The sequence below is a fragment of the Sturnira hondurensis genome, unplaced genomic scaffold (assembly GCF_014824575.4).
Source record: "Sturnira hondurensis isolate 20B ecotype Veracruz unplaced genomic scaffold, ASM1482457v3 Scaffold0022319, whole genome shotgun sequence".
Lineage (NCBI taxonomy): Eukaryota > Metazoa > Chordata > Mammalia > Chiroptera > Phyllostomidae > Sturnira > Sturnira hondurensis.
Genome location: NW_028094950.1, coordinates 2,229,769 through 2,253,030, shown reverse-complemented (window position 1 = coordinate 2,253,030; position 23,262 = coordinate 2,229,769). Strand labels below are relative to the sequence as shown.

At 42.1% G+C, this 23,262-nt stretch overlaps 1 long non-coding RNA gene and 1 other non-coding gene across 3 annotated transcripts; both read left to right on the top strand.

Annotated features, from left to right (window-relative positions):
• The first annotated feature begins 14,459 nt into the window (after nucleotides 1-14,459).
• On the top strand, nucleotides 14,460-19,294 carry LOC118979437 (uncharacterized). 2 transcript variants are annotated; one of them, XR_005064911.1, is made up of 3 exons: nucleotides 14,460-14,828; nucleotides 16,036-16,150; nucleotides 18,437-19,294. It is a non-coding gene; the product is annotated as an uncharacterized LOC118979437 (long non-coding RNA). The 2 variants fall into 2 exon arrangements; XR_005064910.1 differs by having other exon boundaries at nucleotides 16,001-16,150.
• A 3,835-nt stretch (nucleotides 19,295-23,129) lies between these two features.
• Nucleotides 23,130-23,262, top strand: LOC118979441 (small nucleolar RNA SNORA41). The gene has a single exon (XR_005064913.1). It is a non-coding gene; the product is annotated as a small nucleolar RNA SNORA41 (small nucleolar RNA).

Below are 23,262 nucleotides of genomic sequence, written 5' to 3'. Positions count from 1 at the left end.
CCAAAGCTCTTTGCTCTCCCGGGAATTGTGTTCTCTCACAGCATCTTTCTACATGATCACTTTGTATCGAGACAAGGGTTTACATCTTCAAACACAGCATTTGGAGGAAGAGGCCAGTGGTTCGTGGGCAGGGCGGGAGGCTGGTGCTACCCTTGTGTGCGAGAGAGACATCGAGATGAAGGGCACAGATCTGACTGAAGGGCACAGATCTGACGCGGGTTCTGCCACCAGCTTCCTAACTCACCTATCCTTGCTATGCCTCATTCATGAAAGGCGGACAAAATAGTTTTATTTCATTGGACTAAATGAGCTAACACAGGTGGTTTGCTTCAAACATGTGTGAACATAGCAGTCATTCCACCAGTCCTGGGTATGAATAGGGTGTAAGAAAAGAAATACACCTTTGTTAAATGTAAGCACCCAACACTGGGTTAAATTCTCTATGAAGGTGCGGGAAAGTAAAACACAGTCCTCCTCCTTAAAGGGTTTCAGCTGGAACAGGAGCAGTAAGATAGGCAGAAATAAAAATGATGCAATAATACAGTCATTTATATAACAGGGACAGTATCAGAGACTTAGGCATCTTTTGCCATCTAACCAATCAAAAGTCCTATAAAGGAGGTATGATAAGGTTAGTAAGTTAATGAACGACTACAATAAACGAGGCCATGACGTCTGCTAGGAATCATGCTGTATGTAACATTTGCTGTAGCTGTAGGTGCCAGAGGCTTCAAACTGCTGTAGTGCCTTTGTTTTTGTCACCGCTGTTGTCTTGAGGATTTTTAAAATACTGCTCCTTAGAGTCTGTTTGGTAGTTCAGCTGTGACCCACTGTCATGACAGAGCCTTGTTGGTGAGGTGGCGAGATGTTGGGGAGGGATGTGTCCTGTAACTCCATGGTTAAATCTCAGTGTTTTAACGGGCCTGGGTCTCTGGATGTGACCTTCACAAGTGGTTCTTAGGCCCCTTCCCCCTTAGGCAAGAATTGAGTCTTCTGGAGGCAGGGCAAGGTACACCTGGGGGGGGGGGGGTGAGGCTCTGATAAAATCTATTCCCTGGAGGGGAAGGCTTTGTTCTGAGGGTTCTGAGGATGCTCTTCCCTTACATCCCGCCTGCTACTGCAGACTGAATACAGACACAAATCTAGATTTCTAACAGATCTTTTGAAGGACGAACACATTTTTCATAATCATGTTTAATTTGGTATGCATGCATGTATTCTTTTTTAAATAACTTGAAGTGTTATTTACAGTGGATCTTAAATGCACAGTTTGGAGAGTTCTGGCAAATGCATAATTTCTCAGCCCTATCAAGCAATAGAATATTTCCATTACTCCAGAAAGTTCCCTGGTGACCCTTCCCACGCAATACCACCCTTTTTGGGCAACCTCGTCCCTAACTTCTGTCGTTATCGATTAGTTGTTGCCTGCTTTAGAACTTTGTATTAATGGAAACACATGGGTATTCTTTTGTGTCTGGCTTCTTTTGCTCAGCATAATAAGTTTTAAAGTTAGAATTTGGGAACTAAAGTAAATTGCCCTAAGAGAAAATTCTCATTATTACTGAGGTGACCGAATGCAGACCAGAAAGAGGGCACACGTGTAACAGATTCCCACCCCCTGTGTTTCCACCTCCTGGATACTTGGCCAAGAAAGCCGATGGCAGGTGTCAGTTAAGCGCGTGTCACAGGAAGGAAAGCCCGCTCATCTTTGTGCCCCATCATTGCACCTTCCTGAGCTCTTTCTTGCTTTGGAGATGGAAGAGTGGGGAAATAGTGCCTTTCCGGGCCTGTGAGGGGGACGGCAAACCTGCTAGGTGCTTGGTCGGATGATTCTATTCCCGCCTCAGGGCATAAGAAGAAAACCCCGAAATGTGTTTTCAAACTGAGATGAAATCCCAGCTTAGATGTGAAATCCTGAAATAGATTTCTTAACATCTGTTTCGGTAAAAACCAGTCTGAGAAAATATCTTTTCCTTTTTTAAAACTGTGCTTAGGCTTGTGGCTGGACTATGGACTGAATGTCTGTCCTCTCCTCCAAATTCCTATGCTGAAACCGATAAACACCAATGTGATGGTATTTGGAGGTGGAGCCTCCTGAAGGTAATCAGGGTGAGTTGAGGTCAGGAGGGTGGGGCCCGTGATGGGATTAGTGCCCTTACCAGAAGAGATACCAGGGAGCTCGCTTGCACTCTCTCTTTGGGCGCACAAAGAAAAGGTATGTGATCATGCAACAAGATGTTGCCAAGACAAGAGGCCTTGCTGGCCTCTTGATCTTGGACTTCCCAGCCTCCAGAACTATGAAGAATAAATTTCTGTTTAAGCCACTGAGTCTGTGGTACTTTGTTATGGCAACTTGAGCTAAGACAGGAGGTAACATCTGTTAAATACTAACTATGTGCTGGGCCTGGTGTGCATTTAATCTGTGAAACAAGACCAGGAAGTCGGTAATGGCATCTCCATTTTTCCAGGGAGGAAATAAGGTTCAGCATCACACAGTAAGTAATGGCGGATACTGTCAAATTTCCCTCCCCTCCAAAGAAGCTGCACCAATATATTCTCTCATTAATAGTCCCCATATACTTACCAAATTTGGTAAGTGACCCCTGACCCTTTTTAAAATCCTGATAGGTCTGCCTCACGGTAAGGTCTTTGTCTCATTACTTCCTTTTGGGAGCTGATCATTGAAAATGGGGACAGCCTCTGAAACCAGTCAAAATACTGGTTTTGATGTTTCCATCTCAGCGTATCCACATCTACATTGTTTATGAATGGTTTCACTTTGTACTATTGCATGTATACACCTCTTATATGTACTGTATTTGTTGAACCAACCCCCATGAAGCACAACTTAGGTTGCATCAAATCCTATGCAATTAAATCAAAACAAACAAACAAAAAACAATGGTGTTGCTATAAAAAGCCAGTCTACTTAGATCTGTGGCCACGTATCAGTTAATTGGCAGGATATAGCTCAGAAGAATTGATGGTTTATAAGTAATATAAACTTTGTCTCTTTCTTTGTCTTCCCTACTAAAAAATTACTGCATGTTTTCTTCTACTGCTTGTATGATTTCATTTTTTTTAAACATTTAGTTCTTGGATCTGTCTGCAATGTATTTTGATGTAAAGAGGAGGGAAAGGTCCATATTTTAACATTTTTTGCTAACACCATTTATTGAAAAATCCATTGATTTGAAATGTTATGCTACGGTATACAAAATCCTCCTATGTACTGATCTCTTATCAGACTATTCATTCTCTTTCATTGATCTATTTCTCTATTCACATACTAATTTTAAACTGTTTAACTTCCCCATAGCAGGCAGAGTGCTAAAGTCACAGGCTCTGGAATCAAACTGCAGGAAGTAAAATCTTGACTTCACTAACCATAGGTTGTCTTTTGATTTTGTTGACTGGTTCCTTTGCTCGGCAGCAGCCTTTTAGTTTTATATAGTCCCACATATTTATTTTTCCTTTTGTTTCCTTTGCTTGGGTGTCAAATCCAAAGATCATTGCCAAGACTGATGTCAAGGAACGTACCTCCATGTTTTCTTCTAGGATTTTTACTGTTTCAGGTCTTAAATTTAAATCTTTAATCCATTTTCAGTTAATTTTTCATTTTTGATGTAAGGTTGGGGTACAGTTCTATTTTTTGCATGTAGTTGTCCAGTTTTCACAACACCATTTATTGAAGATACCATCTTTTCCCTATTATATATTGTTAGCTCTTTTGTTGTTAGTTAATTGACCATCTATGCATGTGTTTTTCTTGGTTCTCTGTTATGGTCCATTAATCTATGTGCGTATTTTTATGCCATACTTTTTGATTACTGTAGCTTTGTAATATAGTTTGAAATAAGAAAGCATGATGTTGAACCTGGTCTTTTTGATTAGAAAAATTGTGTTCTTTCTATTGTATAATTTTTCTCCATGCAGGAGAATTCTTCAATAATGACAATCTGTAGTCATGTTTTTCTTCTTATCCTTCAATATAGAAAAATTTTAGACCCTAAGGTAATTTTTGAGTAATAATAATTATAATAATCATAATCTAAGATGCTAAAATATTTTCTCAAAAATATAGAATGTTGAGAGAAGGAGTTATTTAGTTGCTTAACATGTACACTATTCTGGGTAAATGTGCTTTGTTGAAAAGTGAGTAAAAAACTTGGTAACCTAATAATAGGCTTTCTGGGGTGTGTGTGTGTGTGTGTGTGTGTGTGTTGAGCAGTGGGCAACACTTCACTGATGGAACACATTCCTCAAAGATAGCTGGAAAATTTGTATTGTCTAGTCAAGCCTTGTTTAGTCAAAATACTTTTGTTTTAAAGCATGGGCAATAAGTTAGGCTAGTTTAACTTTAAAAGGAGAGCTTTATGGAAGAATATAGGGTATTGTGTGGGTTCCAGGGCAAATTGAAATAAGGAGTCCTTAGGAACTTCAGGATCTCATTGGCACAGACTTTCTGTTCAGCAATCCGCCATCAGTGTAATTCAACTACAAAATTCCAATCTCTCTGTTTCTCAGATTCTCAAGAGAGGGAATAAGATAGGGTTAGTGTGGACCAGGCATCCACAGCTGAACTCTATTTATGGAAAAGAAAAGGGAGGTGGTATGCACTCTATCTCCACTCTTGACCTACTTCCAGGTGCTTTTTTCTCTCTTCCATCACAGGGGCCAGAACTATTAGAGATCATCTAATTCAACTCTGGTTTCCAGGTGATGAAACGTGAGGGGAGTTCAGCCACACGGTCAGTAGGAAAGGTTAGATGATGGCAGTGTAAATCAGGAGACTCCAAGCCATCTTTCCACATCTGCCCCTTTTCCTCTATTTCCTCGGATATCACTCTTGTTTTGGTTTTCATTACCTCAGATCCAATACAGGAGACTCCTAACTGGCCCCAACAATCTTCTCAGGCTGACGGATCCTCAGTCACCACGAGAGATCCCCCCAACAATTATGGTTGTGCCATTATTTTAACTCAACTCAGAACCCCCAGTGGTTACCCACTGTCTATAGGCCAAACTCTTCATTATGAATTCTTCTTTGTGTACCTGGAAGGGTTCAACAGAAACTGGAGGAATTTTTGCAGCCTCATTGCTCTGAAAATAATATTAAGAGATTCATTAAAAACCAATGGATTTCTGAGGTCTCACTCAAGCTAAAATTTTCAAGATCCTGTGCCCATTTGGCTTCAAGTTATCTTCCAAACCTCATATTCTCTAACCCCTTGACATAAACCTATTTTAATTCCTTCATATGTTTTTATATTTTTGGCATTAGAATAAAGCAACATTTTCATATCACTTTAGAAAACATGAAGTTCAATATTTAATAGCTCAGGAACAATGAAGCTTTTTCCCTCCCTTCAAGCAAATTTATTAACTCAGCTCTTCATGTTCCATAAATTGTCTATGATTTGATTTGTTGAAAACATTTATATGCAAATATTCCACTAAAATATAAAATCTACAGACACAAATAAGCTTATTCAGCCATATATATATAATCTTAGATTAAAATACTCTGACTACAAAAGATGAGTAAGACAAGAATATAATAAAAAACACTTATACTTGAGTTTGATTATATATGCCCCTAGAGAAAAACTTTATTAGAATCACCTTCTCTCTATTTTATTTTATTTCAAAGACCTTTCATACATACACTACTTCTACGTTGGGGAATTTAATCACTAAACTTTTTTTGCAATATGGGTTACTTTATTATTTCTTTTTCAAAAAGATTGGAAATCCTGGAATAAAACCAATTATTGCCAAGCTGTGTGTGTGTGTGTGTGTGTATAACCTCTCCTAGACTCTCTGGATGGTGTCATCCCAGGTGGCTGCTTTCTGTACAACTCTCCTCTCTAACACCAACATTTTCATTCCCTCTATGGTAGAACGCCATCCAGTGCCGAAGGAAATCCATCTATAATGAGGGCTTCCTTCCCAGAGAATATGCACACAACTCAGTATTTTCCTTGGGTTACAGACTGTCCCTCACCTTTCCCTTTCTTTCAAAATCGCTCATTGAGCAGACACTGAACCAACTGCTGCTGTGCTGACCCTGTGTCAGGCCCAAGCACGGGGAGGCACACCCAGGGCACCCGTGGAACGGCAGAAACAGGCGGTTGAGCGCCATGGGCATAGAGATGGAAAGGTGTTGCCAGTACATTGTATGTGCCTTCATATTTTTCATTTTTGCTTAAGACTTACCCTTCGAACTAATGCTAAAATTTCCCCCCTTATATCTTTCCTTATTCATTACCAGATGTTAATTCTCTTTAAATCTTCAAAGACAAACCAAAACAAATCCACAAAATAAATAGGCTTGAGGTATCCTTCCTATCTCGTAGGTGAAGAACTCTGGACCTTGTGGGGAAGGCTCAGTGACTGCCTGGACAGTGAAGTACATGACTAGTTGGAGGAAAGCTACATTTGTCTTCTAACTCCTGGTATAAGCTCCGTTCAATATCTTACCTAACTTTCCCATGGGATTGGAGAGAACTTAGTGTTTCTGAGTAGGGACAGAAGTATGGTGAAAAGAAATGCATCTGCAATGAGATGTATCAACCACCTACACAAAATGAGGTGCATTGCATCGGGGTGCATTAAGAAGTACTAACTGGTAATTACAACATAGGCTTGGAGATGGAAAGTACAGCATGGGGGAATACAGTCGACAATATTGTGATAACTATTTACGGGGCCAGGTGGGCACCTGAATTATCAGAGGGAGCACTTTGCACTTTGTAACCTATAGGAATGCCTATCTGCTGTGCTGTACACCTAAAGCTAATACAAGACAGTGTTGAGTGCAAACAGTAACCAAAAAATATAATAATTAAAAACATAACCTCCAGATCCTGCAAGGCTGGCACACAGGTGGGGCAACGGGAACGCAGAGTCCCGACTCTCATCCCGGCAGCACACTTCCCCAGGGGGCTGCTTCTGGCCCCACCACATGGGCCTGTGGGGTGTCTGGGCCTCTCCCGTAGTTCCCCACAGCACAGCCGAGGAATACTACTGTCTTTTTCTTATTTTTTTTAAAGACAGAAAACTGTACTTGAACAACAATTAAAATAAATTAAAAAAATAAAGCCCTATTTGTTTTATTTAAATTTTCTATTCCTTCCTAGGTCAAATTTAATTATTTGAATAACAGGAAATGTATCAGTTCATCTAGGTTTTCAGATGGGTTAGCACACAGTTGTGTATAGTCTCTTATAATTCTCTTTTGTCTTTCACATATGCCTATCTGTGAGTGACCATTCACTCACTATTAATGGTTGCTTTTTGTGTGTGTGTGGCTTCTCTTTTAAAATTAACCTTGCCAAAGGTTTAATCTTATTTGGTTAACAATGACGGTGGGAGGAAGGTTTGGGGTTGAAAACGTGATCTGTTACATAACCGTTTCTGTGCACTCCGCCATGCAGTCACCTAGGGTTGACTGCTGTGGATGGGTAGGGTGATCATAGGACCCAATTTATGCCTTTTCGCAGGTATAATAATGAACAGCACTTCTGTCTGCTCTCAAAAACGTCCTGAAGTGTCAACTAAATTACGTGACCAACCCACTGACAGGTCAAATAACGATGAGTTGAAATGTGCACGTGGTGGCCGGAACAGGATGAGCTTTGCTCCCGTGTTGAAGACGGAAGCCTGGCTGGGAGAGTTTAACAATGTGGAGAGCAGCCACAGACAGTGAGCATGGGTTTTTGCTTTGAAGAGTTTTGCCATAACAAAGAGAAGAAATGAGGGAAGAGGCAGAGGAAGGGAAGTTACTTGCTGTTTCATCCATTTCTGCGTCTACTATTTTTCTTTCTTTCTACTTCCTCTAAGTTGAGTTGTTTATTTCTTAGTCTCTTAGGATGATAGATGATGGTTGCATCTGAAGCCCTGACTCTCTCTCCATGAACAAAACATGGATTCTGATATTGCCTTCATTTCCTTTCATTCCTAAATAAGTCGAAACTTTAATTTGGACTTTCTCTTGAACCCATAAATTGTTTAGAGGTGACTTAAAATATGTATATGCCTGGATTCAACTCTTTAAAATTTTTTCTAATTTTAATATGCTGTGTTCAGTTAGGTAGTCTATATACCTTTACACAGGATATCATTTTTAAAAACTTTTCTTGTTCTCTCTTTTCAATTACAGCAGACATACAATATTACATTAGTTCCAGGTGTCCACCCCAGTGATTAGACATTATGTAACTTACTAAGTGATCATCCTGGTAAATCTTGTACCCATCCGACACCATACATAGCTATTGGGATATTATTGACTATATTCCCTATACTGTACTTTACGTCCCAATGACTATTCTGTAACTACCAATTTGTGTTCTTAATTCCTTCACCTTTTTTACCCATTCCCCTAACTCCCTCCCATACGGCAACCACCAAAATGTTGTCTGTATCTAGGAGTCTGTTTCTGTTCTGCTTGTTCATTTACTTTGATTTTTTAGATTCAATTGTTGACAGATAACATATTTCTTGCCATTTTCGTGTTCAAATATGAAGAAAAGAGTTCTTTGAAAAATCTTGGGAACCATGTTAGTGCTGTGTATCTTCACTATTTTTATTATAATTCAGAAGCAAGCACAGCTACCTTCATTGATATTTTTGGCTGATTTTCTTCTCATTACTAGAGTTCCCTTTATTGTGTAAGGGATAGTATATAAATTGTTATAATTTTATACAAAATACAGTGATACAGGTATTACTACTCTCCATGCAAGAAGCTATGAGAAGTGAAAGAATTGTTAAAATTCACCGGGTAGGAAGTGACTGGGATTGGAATCCGTGTCTGTCTGTCTGTCTGTCACTAATGTCCAAGATCCTTTTTTTCCCCCCATACACTGAAAAGATTATACTGAGAGCAACAATGTAGTTCCTCTGTACTGGGATTCAACTGTAAGTGTGTGATGACATTAATGGTTCACTGCTGCTTACCTTAGTTTAGCCCAGATCACTTGTCAATTAATACGCAGCCTTTTGGTTTTCTCCCAGTGCCCAGTTTCAAATGGGTGTTTAAGATGGACTGTTTCTGGTTCTCTGGGAGGTCTCTTGGCTTGAAGATGCTACACAATATAAAAGGCCAATACATCAATATTACACAAGATTCCTGGAGTTCATGTTGGAACAGGAGAAAAATGGCTGCTTTCCAAGGTGGGGAAAAGACAGACAGTTTCTGAAAAAATGCTCCCTAGGCCTGAAAATAATTGTGGTTTTGATTGTGCCCGTTCAGAGACCTCTGCGCAGGTTAGGTCTGCACGTCCACGGAGCAACCTCCTCTAGTCACCCCCATGCAGTGCGCTCACTTCCTCCTCCTCCCACCTCTTAGGGCAGCCCAGAGTCCCAGGGTATTGCCTCCTAGTCTGGATTGTTTATGTGCTGGCCAGCCTCTGCAACAAAATGGTAACTTGCACATCTTTTTTTTTTTAATATATCCACATCCTTTATGTATCTGCCGAGCAGGGACCCTGTGGTGACCATTCTCCTCTTATTGCATTGACAAAATATACATACCATCAAAGTTAGCATTTGTGAACATACAGTTCGGCGGCATTACGTGTGTTTATATCATTGAGCAACTCTCACTGCCATTCATCTCCAGAAGCTTTTCGTCGTCCCGAACTGAAAACCTGTGCCCAGTAAACAATAATGCCCCCTCCTCCCCTCCCTGCCCCCGCACCTGGCAATCACCATTCTGCTTCCTATTTCTATGAGTCTGACACTCTTAGGTAAGTGGAATTAATCGTGCAGAATTTGTCCTTTTGTGACTGACTGTCTTGTTTCACTCCGCATGATGCCTTCAAGTTCCATCCATCTTGTAGCACGTGTCAGAACTTCACTCCTTTGGAAGGTTGAATAATGCTTCTTTGTACGTGGATGCCACATTTTGCTTGTCTAGTCCCCCTTCGGTGGACATGTTTCCATGTTTTGGCTGTTGTGAGTGATGCTTCGATGTTGGTGTGCAAATGTTTGTGTGAATTCCTGCTCTCGGCTATTTTGGGTATATACGGATAGTGGAATTATTGAATCGCACGGTAATTTTGTGTTTAATTTTTTTGTAAAACCACTGTATTCTTTTCTTCAGTGTTTCTCCATTCTGCATTTGCACTGGCAAATGCAAATGTATAAGGATTCCAATTTCTCCACATTCTCTCCATACTTATTATTTTACCATTATCCTCTGACTTAATCTTCATGACAGATAAATATTACTCCATCTAGCATCTGCATTGCACTTTACAGTTAACATTTTTTACATAATTATTCATTTTAACCTTTTTAGTAATCTTTGCTGTAAGTATTGTATTTATATTAAAAAAAAGAAATGAAAGCTTAGAGATGTTATATCACTCCCAAGATCACAGAGCTAATATGTGGAGAAGTCAAATATACAGCTTTACTCCAGATTCTTTTTAGTATTTGGAGAATTAAATAGTCTGTGTTCTTTGAGATTCTCCTCTGTGTATTCTGTCCACTCTGAATCATATCAAAAGGCAAGCTCACGCACATTGAGAAAAGATTCCAGCAAAGGAGACCTGCTGTTCTCCCATATTTCTTAAGGTATGAAAGAAAAGAAATGGTTTAATAAGTAGCAGGAAGGATTTAGCTTAGGTATTAACTGGTGGCCAATGTTGGTGAAACATTGGAAAAAATTACCAAAAGATATTTTGAGATAATTCAAGTCCTGAAAATCTCTGGGTTGAATTTCTTCCCAGTACCTGCCTATGGGCACAGGAAGTAATTCCATTAATCCTTGTTAACTATTTGAAAGTGAGAAATAAACAAATGACTTCATAGAGTTTCTTTTGAGTTCTCTAATTCTGGAACAAATATCCTACCAAATGGATTTGTTTTACTCAAGAGCGCTGTTCCTTGGTGTTTGGGGATGGCTCTCGTTTCTTGACCCCTTCGTCTTTGGTCTCTGGAGAATGCAGCTCCCCTCCCCTGGTTCTATTTCATACCCTCAGGGAAGAGGGCGGAGATGGGCCAACATCCTGAGCCACATCCTGGGCAGGTTCTACACCATTGTTGATTTGGTTCTGCTCTGCTTCCCAGCGAGAGTTGAAGGTGTTGCCATCCTGGCCTGAAATTAAAGGGGACAATTTTAACGTCTAGCCTTGATGGGTTGTCAGTGCTGGAGCATGAGAAAGGGAGATGGTAGCTGGTTTCAGCGAGAAAGCCTGAAAGAAAGATAGCGCGGGGTAGATAGAATCCCCTGGGTGTGTGTCTAGATGCTGCCACTTGTGAGCGATTTATTTCCCTTTGATCAGCAGTCCGGGATGGGGGGTGGTATTAATTTATTTATGTTTCTTCTTATGTATTTGCTTACATACATTCATCTCCAAGCATGACTTTGAACGACACTGTACAACTTACGATAAGTCATATTTTTATTATCATTAGTTCAAAATATTTTAAAATTTCCATGATTTGTTCCGACTGTTGCATATTTTAAATATGTAGGCATATTTTAATTTTTATTCCCCCCCTTTTTATTGTTATTCTGATGCTCTGTGATTTCACTCACGCTAAGCAGTCCCTCCTCTCTGCTGCAGAACCGTAACTGCACATCTTTCTGGGACCTGGCATGTGAGACTAGCTCAGCCCCCTTCGTGGGTTCCATATCCCTGTGTTTTACTTTCCTCACTGTACAGAAGAAAGATTCAGAACTTTCCACCTCACTGTGCTTAGAGAGCTAGCTAATAAACCTTTGGAACTGCAGCCTGCATCTCAAGCAATTTAAAGGCCTTTTTAGGAGAATGTTAAAACTAAGGAAAAATTATTCTAGTAATCAACCAAATGCTTGCTGGAAAATGAAGGTGATGTGCTATGCAAACAAAAGTGGTAATGAGTTAGTGTCATGTGCATCTGAAACCAAACAAACAAAAAAGGAGCAAATTGTTAAGGGAGAAAAGCAGAAGTACAGCCTCTCATCTACATCCTTCTCCTTTTCTTTCCCATCCTTCGAAGTCCCTTTGTTTATGGCCCTGACCTCCTCCTCTGTACATGACAGGTGAACTGGGTTGAGAGGGAGTCAGTGCAGCAAATCCCAGCTGTCCCGACAGGCCGGCACTGCTGACCTGGAGCAGCGATCGCTCCTTCCTCCCAATGCAGATTTAGTCTTTGGAACCTCAGAGCAGAGAATGCGGAGCAGGGGTGAGGTCGCAGCGCCGGTCTCCTTCAGCCACCCTGTCTCGGTGCCATGCTGAACCTGAAGCCTGAAGGGGTGCCAATCATTTTTCTTTTACATTTGAGGTAGACTTTGAAGAATGCAATGGTAAGCAAGTGGAAAAAGGCAAGGGTGTACCCATTAACCCCAGGTCTAGGGAGCCATTTTTTGTAAGTAGACTCGCCTTCAGTTATCCCATATGGTCCGCTGAGTTTACAGAACAACTTAAGATCACTCTGAACCAGGTATTATTTCAATAAATACACAGAGTGAAGGCGGATAGAACCTAGTTTAGTGTTTAGCTGATTCTTATTCTCAACTTACCTTCCTTTTGAGCCTCGATAACTTCACGTGATGTTGAAAACCAGCCTCCAAAAAGCTGCCTGTTTACCTCTGTCTGCAGGGCAGCTGGAGGCTTCCATCGGCACCCTAATCGGTGCAAGATCCACACGGACCTGCAAACCACCATCCACGCCAGGGTGCTTTTCTGAAATTTAATGGCCTGAATTTTAGTGTCTGTGATAAGAACTCAGGGGGTACTACCACACACCTCTGGAATGCGTCTACTGACTGTGGGCTGTCGCCTGCAAGTGGCAGTAGCAGGACCTGGTCAGTTAGGTGTGCAGAGCTTTCTCACCTTGCCTGGGTGTTCACAGGCAAGGTCGTGCTGTTCCTGCTCCCGGGGAGCTGGCTGGTTCCACCGTTCTCACCCCCTACTGCAATATACGCTCGCAAACAGGGTCCCTGCCCAAGGGTGCTTTGATGTTTTATGTAGTAAGTCCCAAAACATTTTAGATTTAAATGTCAGAAGAAGAAATCCACGCTTCCCCCTTTTATTCTGTAAAATTTAACACGTCAGTTTTATTTTTAATCCCCAAAGAACTTGGTGAATGAAGTGCATTGTGGTGGGATTATGCCTGTGTTTCTCTTTTTAAGTAGTTTCATGTGGCTGGGAAGTTTTTCCTCAGTGGAAATGCATTATATTTATGAATCTGATAAATGTTTTAAGGAAGCCGCCAGCTGTGGCAGGCACTGGTGGGCTTCTGAGGGGCTTTGCGACAGGTCGAAGGTCGCTCCCTCACCTCTACCTCGAAGTGAAACTCGGTTTACCAGGCCATATTGAAGTTTACCACTCCATGAAGGATCTGAACTCACCATCACTAAAATGCACCTCTAGGGATGCATCTGCGGGGCGATTTGGGTGTTAGTTCTATTGTATTAAAAATCCCAGATTTGGAGCCGAAATGCTGCAAGAAATCTCTGCTTGAGGCGCCGGAGGGAAGGCATTTGGCCCTCCTGGAGGGGAGGGGACAAAGGGACATTACTGACCCTCCCAGGGTTTCTGCATCTTCGGTGTTTTCCTCGGTGTGACTCACTAATATGCTCTTTGTTCTTTGCTCTGGAGTCAGAGGCATCCCTGCCACGTGGCACCTAGAGTTATAACTCTGGGCAAAGGTTTCAACAAATAAGATTTCTTCACTCCAAAGTCCCCTCTCTGTGTGTCCCTGAAATAGAGAACAGTGCATTTCTCTCTGCTGGTCTCTGGTCCCAGGAGCCTCGGCCACACAGGTAGGAGGAGCCCCAGGAAGGCCTTCCCCCAGCTCTGGGGATAAGGACTGGTTCCAGCAGGTCAGAGCTTCACCAGGACTCCACGGACTTTATTGCTCTCTCTTTTTTCAAACTGATAAGAGCGTCTGCCCTGACACAGGCTGTTCTGGAAAAAGAAACAACTGTGTCTGTCGTAAGTTTTACCAAAGTGGTGTCAATGGACAGATCATAGCCCCAAAATCTGGTGAAGACACATTTCTTACCAGAGAATCCACTGAAATGTTGCAATTGAAAAGTTCTATTTGGAAAAAGAAAATGAGGATTTTTTAAAAGGGCAAGATCTAGAATTAGGCGTGATATCTAGAGCCTGCAAGGAACATAATACAATTCCTGATTCTGAATCTGGCATCTGAGCACGTCGTCTGGGACGTAAATCAGAGTCTGCAGTAGCTGTGCTGCCTCATGCCCGTCCCTCTCCTGTAGACAGGCAACAGGGGTGCCTGGAATCTGGGATCCTCTCAGGCCCCAAAGCGGTCTCTGAGCAGGGCGTGTCCTTAGCATGTCACATGAGCATGACTGACACAACAGCCAAGGCTCACCTGGGGCCCGACTGACAATGCCGTCTAGAAACCCCTGGGTGGAGGCCAGTGCTGTGGCATGGAATCCACTCTAGTGAGCCGCGGTGCACGGGGCATCCGTGTGGATTCGAGCCCCACACCGAGCAGGACTCAGTGATGTAATACGATCTGACCCACCCTGAGGACTTTCGGGGGAGTTTAGCTGCGGGGCTAACCTTTGAATTACCTAATCTGGAAAGGAGCCAGCTGGCCCATGGAACACCTGAAAACGAAAGGCTACCCAGCAGAGAAGGGAAAGCATGCCCGCCTTAGAATCCCTGGGAAGAGTCACTTAAAAACCGAAAGCCACACAAAGGCTCACAACGCCTGGGTTCTTGAGAAGTTCGGTCTAATGGGGAAAGCAGATAGACGCTAAGAATCTTAAAAAAACAATTGAACTGTTATATTGAGCATACGTCCAGGGCGCTGTTAGAATGCAGAAGAGGGACACCTCCCGCAGCCAGACGGTGAGGGCCTGGGAAGGCTGCCACTGTGTCTAGTTATAAGAAATGCCAAGTTCAGTGGGTGGATCTTGCCTTGGAGATCACGCTTGCCCTCCAGATAAATTATATTCTTTCCAGAACTGTTCCAAAGGACTTCAGCTCTTCTCACAAAGACTTTATATACTTATTCATCTGCCTCCTCAGGGAGGGGCGGGGGGTCAGAAATGGGCCAGATATAGACCAGGGGCACTTTCACCCTATGGTCCTCTGCCTGTCTCCTGAACATTTGTCTTCTTTACTTGTCTTTGCGTAATTCTTAACAGATCTCTGTCTGACCACCCAAACAAGCTGTATAACTTCATGCAACATTATTTGTCCTGGAAGGTATGGGCATAATGGCCTTAGATAATTTTTTTTGGGGGGGCTTACATTATACAAAGTTCGACCTCCCCTGTTACTTGTACTTCTCCCTTCCCCGTCTTCTGCACACTGCCGGGGTCCCCTGACTAGCACTTGCCTAAGCAGTGCCACCTGACAGTTGTTTTCAGTATCAAGTCTCGCTTTATCACTAAAACCCTACAGACATATTCACTTCCTCTAAAGTTATCTGAGTTGGATGAGCTAAAAAAACAGAACACGGGGCTGTGGCCGGGGGCTACTGAGAGAGCTCAAGGCCCTAAAAGTAAGTGGCTTATTAGCACTTTTATCCAGAACCGGGTCTGACCAGCCCGACTCATCAAGAAATTCAATTGGAGGTTGGAATCCTTTCATCCTTTTATCTTTCCTCATTGACCATGTCCACACATCCATTCTTCCTCTGGAGAGGTCCGAGGGGCTCAGGGATGACAAGGACGGGCCCTTTCCATCGCCAGCTGTGTGCCCTCACTCACCGTCCTGCAGCAGGTCTCTGGCGGTGGGGTGATGCGTTGTTGAGGACGGGCCGGAGGATTTTCAGCCTGCCTTTGGACGCAATGCCGAGTCCTTTCAATTATCTTGAAAATGGGGGTGGTGTTAGCCAAATGGAGAGACTCTTTTGAAATGTAATAACATCATCCAAAGCCACTTCCAGTTCAGAAATAAATTTTAGGCACCAGTTGATGCAATCATGCAGATTTTTTTGTTTGATTTATTAATGCGGTAAGGTAGGCTTATTCTTGTATTATTATTTGTTAACTCTGCTATTATTTTTCATGCAGAAAACTATACATTCACTTCGCCGCACCCTGAATAGTGAACACATTCCTGAGTCATCTCGCAGCGGACAAAGCTGCTAGATTTCCAGACCAGAGTCCCTACCTACTTCTATCATAAAGCTTCCTCGGAGGTTTGACCAAACTGAAGATCATGTCAGTGGTTCTTGTTGTAATTCCTTACCCATTAGACTCAACCACCGGCGATCCACTGGATGATTACGACATATTACTAAGTAGCTGCTGTTACATTCAATGCCAGGATTGAATTATTGCCAAGGGTGAGTTAGTGCCCTGTAATCCTGGCCTTGTAAATGATGTCAGAGAACTATCTATGCTTAGGGAGGAGGGTTCAGTGTGATAAAAGTCCAGACAGTGATTAATTGGATCATGTCCTTCCCTATCTTAATACTGATCTCTCTGAATCACTATCGCCTGTTTCCGTGCTTCTGACACAATAGGCACACAGTGAAAAATTGTCAACAGACTGACTGGTCTCCAGGAAACAATTCCACAGGTAGAGGGACTGTATCTACTTATCCCCAGCTCCTAATGCGGGGGGTCTAGCCTGAGGTAGGCATGCGCAAAGGCAAAGCCATCGATGTCAAATGTGTATCCTCTGAGAATGTATAAGACCTTTTCCTGTAGTTCCTCATATTTATGCCTTATTCCAATTGCTACATTTTACTATTTTTAAGTGGCTTAAGAGCAAGGGCTATGTTGTTTTTGCAATTTATTAGAGTGATAAAAAGTGGAAAGAAAAATGTCTTAAAGCTAAATATAAAGTCCATTCATTTGTACACTTTTCTAAATTCAGCAGAATTACACTGACCTTAAAGTGTGCAGGTTCAAACCACTTAAAATGAATTCCACTTCCGTGTGTGAAGGTGGCTGGGAGCAGAGAGTAGCGGGTGATAGGACATGCCACGCCTCTCGCTTGCAGGCCCGGTGCACCTGTTTGCTCAGCTATTCCCACTGAACACCGGTGAGCAAAGACAGCTGCCAAACATTTTCTAGGCCATTTGTTCTGTGTGTAAACAGAAAGTGTGTAATATGTGTAATAGTTAACAAGTTATAATCATTCACAAACTGGATTTATGCAGAATGAAAGGAGTAAGAAAAAAAGAGAGGCTGGAAATTAATGCACGTCTTAAGTGCTTAATGACCCCATTAATTGAGAAATAGGTATTTGGGGAAAACAAACAGAAGAGGTAGCGCCTTGGAGCCATTAATCTGTTCTGGGCGTACTGCGAATGTTTACCAGCTGATTTTCTTCTGAGTTAGGAGCTGAGAGTCAGTCTACTGTCAGTTCTTAAATCTGGTGTAGCATAAAAAACACTTGGAATGCTTCTGAACCACACCGATGCCTGGATTCTCTTCATACTTCCTAACTCAGGATCTCTGAAGTAGGACTCAGGCATTCAGATTTTTTTAAAAAGCTGGACAGGTGATTCTTTATTTTAAAAAAGTTTTAATCTGCACCAAGGACATTGATGCACAAGGGAGAGATTGCCTCCCATAGGCTCCCAGACCAGGGATGATATGCACCTGGACTGGGGATTGAATCTGCAACCTTGGTATGTACTCAGACCAAGAATCGAACCCACAACCTTTTGATGTATGAGACATTGAGGTACAAGGGAGAGATTGCCTCCCATAGGCTCCCAGACCAGGGATGATATGCACCTGGACTGGGGATTGAATCTGCAACCTAGGTATGTCCTCAGACCAGGAATCGAATCCACAACCTTTTGATGTATGAGACGATGCTCCAACCAACTGAGTCAGGGCTGGACAGGTGTTTTTTTTTTTTTTTTTTTTTTGTAAAAAGCTAGCCAGGTTTGGACATCATTGCTTCAGAACAGGTTCTCAACCTTGGTGCTATTGACATTTTTGGATGGCTAAAGTCATGGAGACCGCCCCTGTACATACAGCTGTGGACTGCATATATCATGGTGGTCCCATAAAATTATAATGGGGCTGAGTTTCCTGTAAGAAATGGAAGGATTTTTGGTTCAGGAGGAGTTCATTTTTCTCTGATGGGAGCAGTCTCTGCAGGGCTGAGCCCTCCATTCCCCCTCACTCACAGTACCTCAGTGTCGAGTGCACAGGCTACGTCCCAATCAGTCAGCCTCCGACCTGGCTCAGCACAGAGTAAGACCTTGACCCCCAATGCTATGCATGCTGAGGGTGCTCTAGCCCTCCCAGATCTAGCCTGATGGTCTTCAGAGAACACTGCTGTGCATTCTTTGTCAAGAGCCTAAGACCCTGTACAAAGATGCAGGTCCACAGGAACTACCGTGATAAATATTACGGTAACGTTAATAAACAGTTTTTTAGGTAGTGTGGAACCAGCCTGTCCTTGCATGTTGGAAATTTTTCTGGTTGTAATGAGGTAAAGCATGGATAATTCTTATTTCTTTCTTCAATTCAATGTGAGAGAAAGCCCTTTGTGCCAGACGGGGTCAATAGAATCGAAAACAAAGTTCCAGAGTCAAAATACTGAGTTCTCGCTTCTACACCCTCTCCATATCCAGCACCCTCTTACAAGAAAACGAATGCCTCGAGGTTTTCCTAATCTGCTCGCTGCTCCAGCACGTGAGAGCCCAACCCACACCGCGTGATGGCCCCCTAGGTTCCTTTACCGCTCCCTCTTGACTTCTTATTCCTACGGGTCCTCAGACCATCTCCCACTCCCTCCGGACCGGCACCATCGTGGTGATCAGCACCTAAGCCACCCAGTTTCTCCCTGGTGTTTCCGATCCATCCAGCCCGCATCCCTGTTCACGGAGCAGCATGGACAGCTCTGATACTCCATTTCTGACCCTATTGGTAGGAAGCGGGGACAGTGCTTACAGCGTCTCCAGCAGGGGTCAGTGATGTCCCAGGTCTTTCTGTCCACTCAGCACTCACTCACTGACTCCCCCAGAGCAACTTCCAGTTCTGCAAGCTCCGCTGACGGGAAGCGCCCTACACAGGTGTATCACTTTTTAAAAGCTTTTTATGCTGTATTTGTACCATATTCTTTCTATGTTTAGCTATATCTAGATACACGAATAGCGGTGTGTTATAACTGCCTGTAGTATTCAGCAACGTGCTGTCCAGATTTGCAGCCAAGGAGCAATAGCGGCTCTACCACATATGTCTCAACAGATGAGTCATAAAAATAGTGAGATTTTAACATATTAATATAGAAAATATTAATATAAATCTTAAAAAAATAAAGAAGCCAGTCACCAGAGAGCACATATTGTGTGGCCCCATTTATAGACTATGTCTGTACGAGGGAAATCAGTAGAGACAGAAGGAAGAGTAGCAGTAAAATCGGGACAGTGGGAGGTGATGGTTACTGGGTGCGGAGTTTCTTTTTGGTATAAAAACATTCCGAAATCATATTTTGGTGGTGGCTGAACAATACCGTGAGTATGCTAAACACTATTGAGTTATACACTTTAATTGGATGAATTGTGTGACATGTGAACTACATCTCAAAAGAGCTGTTCACAGCTCTAAGTATATGCAGATTCACTTCACTCGCTCTCATTGTTGGACAGGAGTCCATTCATCCAATCTCATCTGGAGTTCAGAGCCCCTTTTCCAATAATATTTTTATGTGCCTTTCCTTCTCTTTCTTGATCAGTCCTGTAAGAGGTCTCTGAAACTTATTATTTTTTCAGAGATATGGATATATTGCTTTTTCTCTTTCATTAATCTTGTTCTGTATAATTTTGAATGTTTAAAAGGTTCTATTTTTACCTTTTGTCAGTTTCATTGAGGCATAATGCATATATAATAAAATTTGCCAATTTTAAGAGGATAATCCAATAAATATTGACAAATGGATACAGTGGTAAAACCACCAACACAATAAAAATGTAAAATATTTTCACTCATCCGAAAAGTTCCCTCTTACCGTTTTGCAGTCAATCTTTCCCTCCTATCTGTAAGTCCTGGCCACTATTCTCCATATTAAGCTGTTATTATAGCTCTGCTTTTTCTAAAATTTCATATAAATGTAGATAAACAGTAGGTAGTATTTTGTGTGTGCTTACTTTCAGTTAGGATAGTCCTGCTGAGATATCTCTCTGTGGTTATACCTACCAACAGTTTGTTTCTTTTCAGGACTGAATAGTATTCCATTGTCAAAGAGATTATTCGGTTCCATGGATCTCTGTGTCTAGACCACTGATCTTTTGACTGTCTTAATAATTTTGACTTTTCTAGAATGTCATATAGTTGGAATCATACAGTAGGTGTTCTCTTCATGTGGCTTCTTTCACTTAGTAATATGCACTTGAGTTTCTTCTGTGTCTTTTCCTGACTTGACAGGTTGTGTTTTTTAATCATTGAATAAGATTCCATTGTCTAGACATCGTGTATTTTCCCATTCACCTACCGAAGGAGATCTTGGTTGCTTCAACTTCTTGGCAATTATGAATAAAGCTGCTACAAATATCTGTGGGCAGGATTTTGTGTGGATATGTTTTCAGATACACACATTGTGTATTTTAATCTCTAGCAGTTCAGTCTGAGTCTCATTTACATCGTCTATTTCTTTCCTCATATTCAGAGTGTATGTCTTCTTAAAATGTGGAGTTGATTTTTAATAGCTGATCTAACATCCTTGTCCCTTAATTTGATCATCTCTGTCATTTTTGAGCTTGTTTTTTATTGGTTGATGTTTTTCTCTCTGGTTATGGGTATTATTATTATTATTATTATTGCCTTTTCACATAACTAATTTTTCATTGGATTCTGGTCACCAATGGCTGCTGGATTTTGTTATATTTCTTTAAATATCTTTGGCCATTATTTTGCAGTTAAGTTACTTGAAATGAACTAGATATTTTCCAGGTTCGTTTTGAAGCTTTCTCAGGTGAGTCCAGAGTAGACTTTAATCTAGGATAAATTGATTCCCACTGTTGAGAAATGCCTTCCTGAGGATTCTATGTGATGTTTCAGGTATTAGGAGGGCTTCTTACTCTGGTTGGCTTGATGCTGGACTATTGCTGGGCTTAAGTGTGTAGAAAACCTAGATATGCCTTTAATATCGATTACATTTTGTTACAAAGATCTGTTTTGATGTCTGCATTCCTCACCACCCAGAGCTTTGGAAGAGAGCTTGCAACTACTGTTAATCTTATATTCCCTAGGACCTTACCAGTTGCATACATAATTTATATATGTTTGCTAAAGTATAAGTGAAATAACAAATTGGAAAGTAGGTTTCAAGAACCTTGAAGGGTCTGAAATTTCACCCAATGCTAGCTAACAAGTAAGTCTGCCACAGTGTCATGGATGCTTACAGAAGACGTGAGACTCCCTGAGCCAGACTCAAAAGCTAATGCTCACAGCAGAAACAGTAGCTGAGTATCAGCATGTTTGCACTGATTGGTTCCTCTCGCCCTGGCCCCACAGGGTGATGCAGGTGGTCCCGGCTGTACTGCACACACAGTGGGTCAGGATATAGGAGAGGAAGGCTGGGTCTGGGAGCAGAGGTTCCTGAATCTTTCAGAGTTGTGTTTGCAGAGAGGAACCTTGAGAAATGTCCCAGATAAGAAGTGGTTAGGACTTTGCATTCTTGGCATAACCAGTAAGATATTTCAGAGCTTGAGAGAGTCGTGGAATTGTGTTTCTTAAAGGTAGAGACGGTAGCTAGATGCAGAAATGGTACTTTGTATTGTGACAATAGCGGAACAATAAAAAGCAGACACAAGAACTCTAACATTTTACCTCGCTGGGTCCATTTGGTATTAGGGGTGAGTCCCCTCCTTGGCCTCCACTGAACTGTGATGGGAATTCACAGTGAAACCTTGAATTATCCAGTAAAAAAGTCCAGCCACTTAGGAAGGCAGGAAATGCGTGAAAACATAATACATTTCATGGAAATTCTATCTAAAACTACTTAAAGATTTGGCTCCTAAAGAAATAAAGTTCAGAAATCTAGAAAGTTAGTTACATGGAACTACTCAATCCTTGATAATGGTGGAGAAACATGCTTAAAATCACTGTGAGATTTAAGGCAATGCTATGTGGCCAAAGTCGATGCGTATCCCTATTACTAAAAATTGTATTTGTCACACACTTGCCAGATGCTGACGTATATCTCTTTGACTACTGATTGCTATACTTTAAATACATTTTGCATTTTATCCGCCTTGACATTGCTAGACGCTGCTACGGTTAGCAGCTCTTCCCCTTCATCGTCAGTGATGTGACCCTCAGTGGTGGCTGTCTGGTACTTAACACAGCCCTTTGTTTTGGCGACATTGCTGGTCACAGCCACACAGCCACCCATGATATGACCTGAATCCCTTATTGTTGGACATTTGCCTTATTTCTAGTTTATGTTGTTATAAAAATGCTGTATTAAATAGCCCTATTCCAACCAAGATCTTTGCTGACAGCCACAATAATTTCCTTAATGGAAATGACTGGGGGTGGGGGAGTGGCTGTGGGGACGGGGATGCCAGAGGAAAGGATAAAACGCGCTTTTAAGGCTTCAGACATGCTGTTTCAGGTTGCCCCGGTGAACATTCCTGCCGCTGGCAGGTGGCAGTTCTTATTCCCCACTTCCTCATTAACACTGAGTATTAATCTAAAAAAATGGTGAAGTTTGATTGCATGCAAGTGGAAAAGACACCCCATAGGGAGTGGCGAGTGACTGTGCAAACATAGGCATGTGGAGTGAGCGCAGCGCTAGGTTTGTGCTGCCTCCTCGTGGCACCTAAATGCCCAACGAGACAGAAAACAGTCCGGCTGAAAGCAACCTAACAAGTCATGAAAGTTACTGTCTTTAGGGCCAAGTTCCGGACAGTGAGTGGCAGAAACGCAGCAAACAATGGACCTGACATCAGGCTGTTGGGGGCATGGCAACTAGAGGAAAAACATTCTTACCCATAAATATATCGCACATGGCATGCCATGCATCATGCCATGAGAAATGATTTATTAAACTGAATGAGAACTTGAGCAAATTGATGTTAAAATGGAGGACTCTGAGGAGGGGCCCCATGCAGCTTCCTTGAAGGGACAATGGAAACGACTGTATTTTATGTGTTTATTGAATAATATCTGTTTCTCCCACAAGATGGGAACGCAACAGGGGGGTGGGCACCAAGAGATTGAGAGATTTTTCCTCGGCTGCTGGTCTGCGGCTGTTCTCATGGCGGCAGTTGTGGCCCTCCTCTGTGGCAAAGGGACTGTTGTACAGCTAAACCCCTCTCTCTTGGCAAAGCAGAAAGTGGGCATGTGTGTGACAGACACCG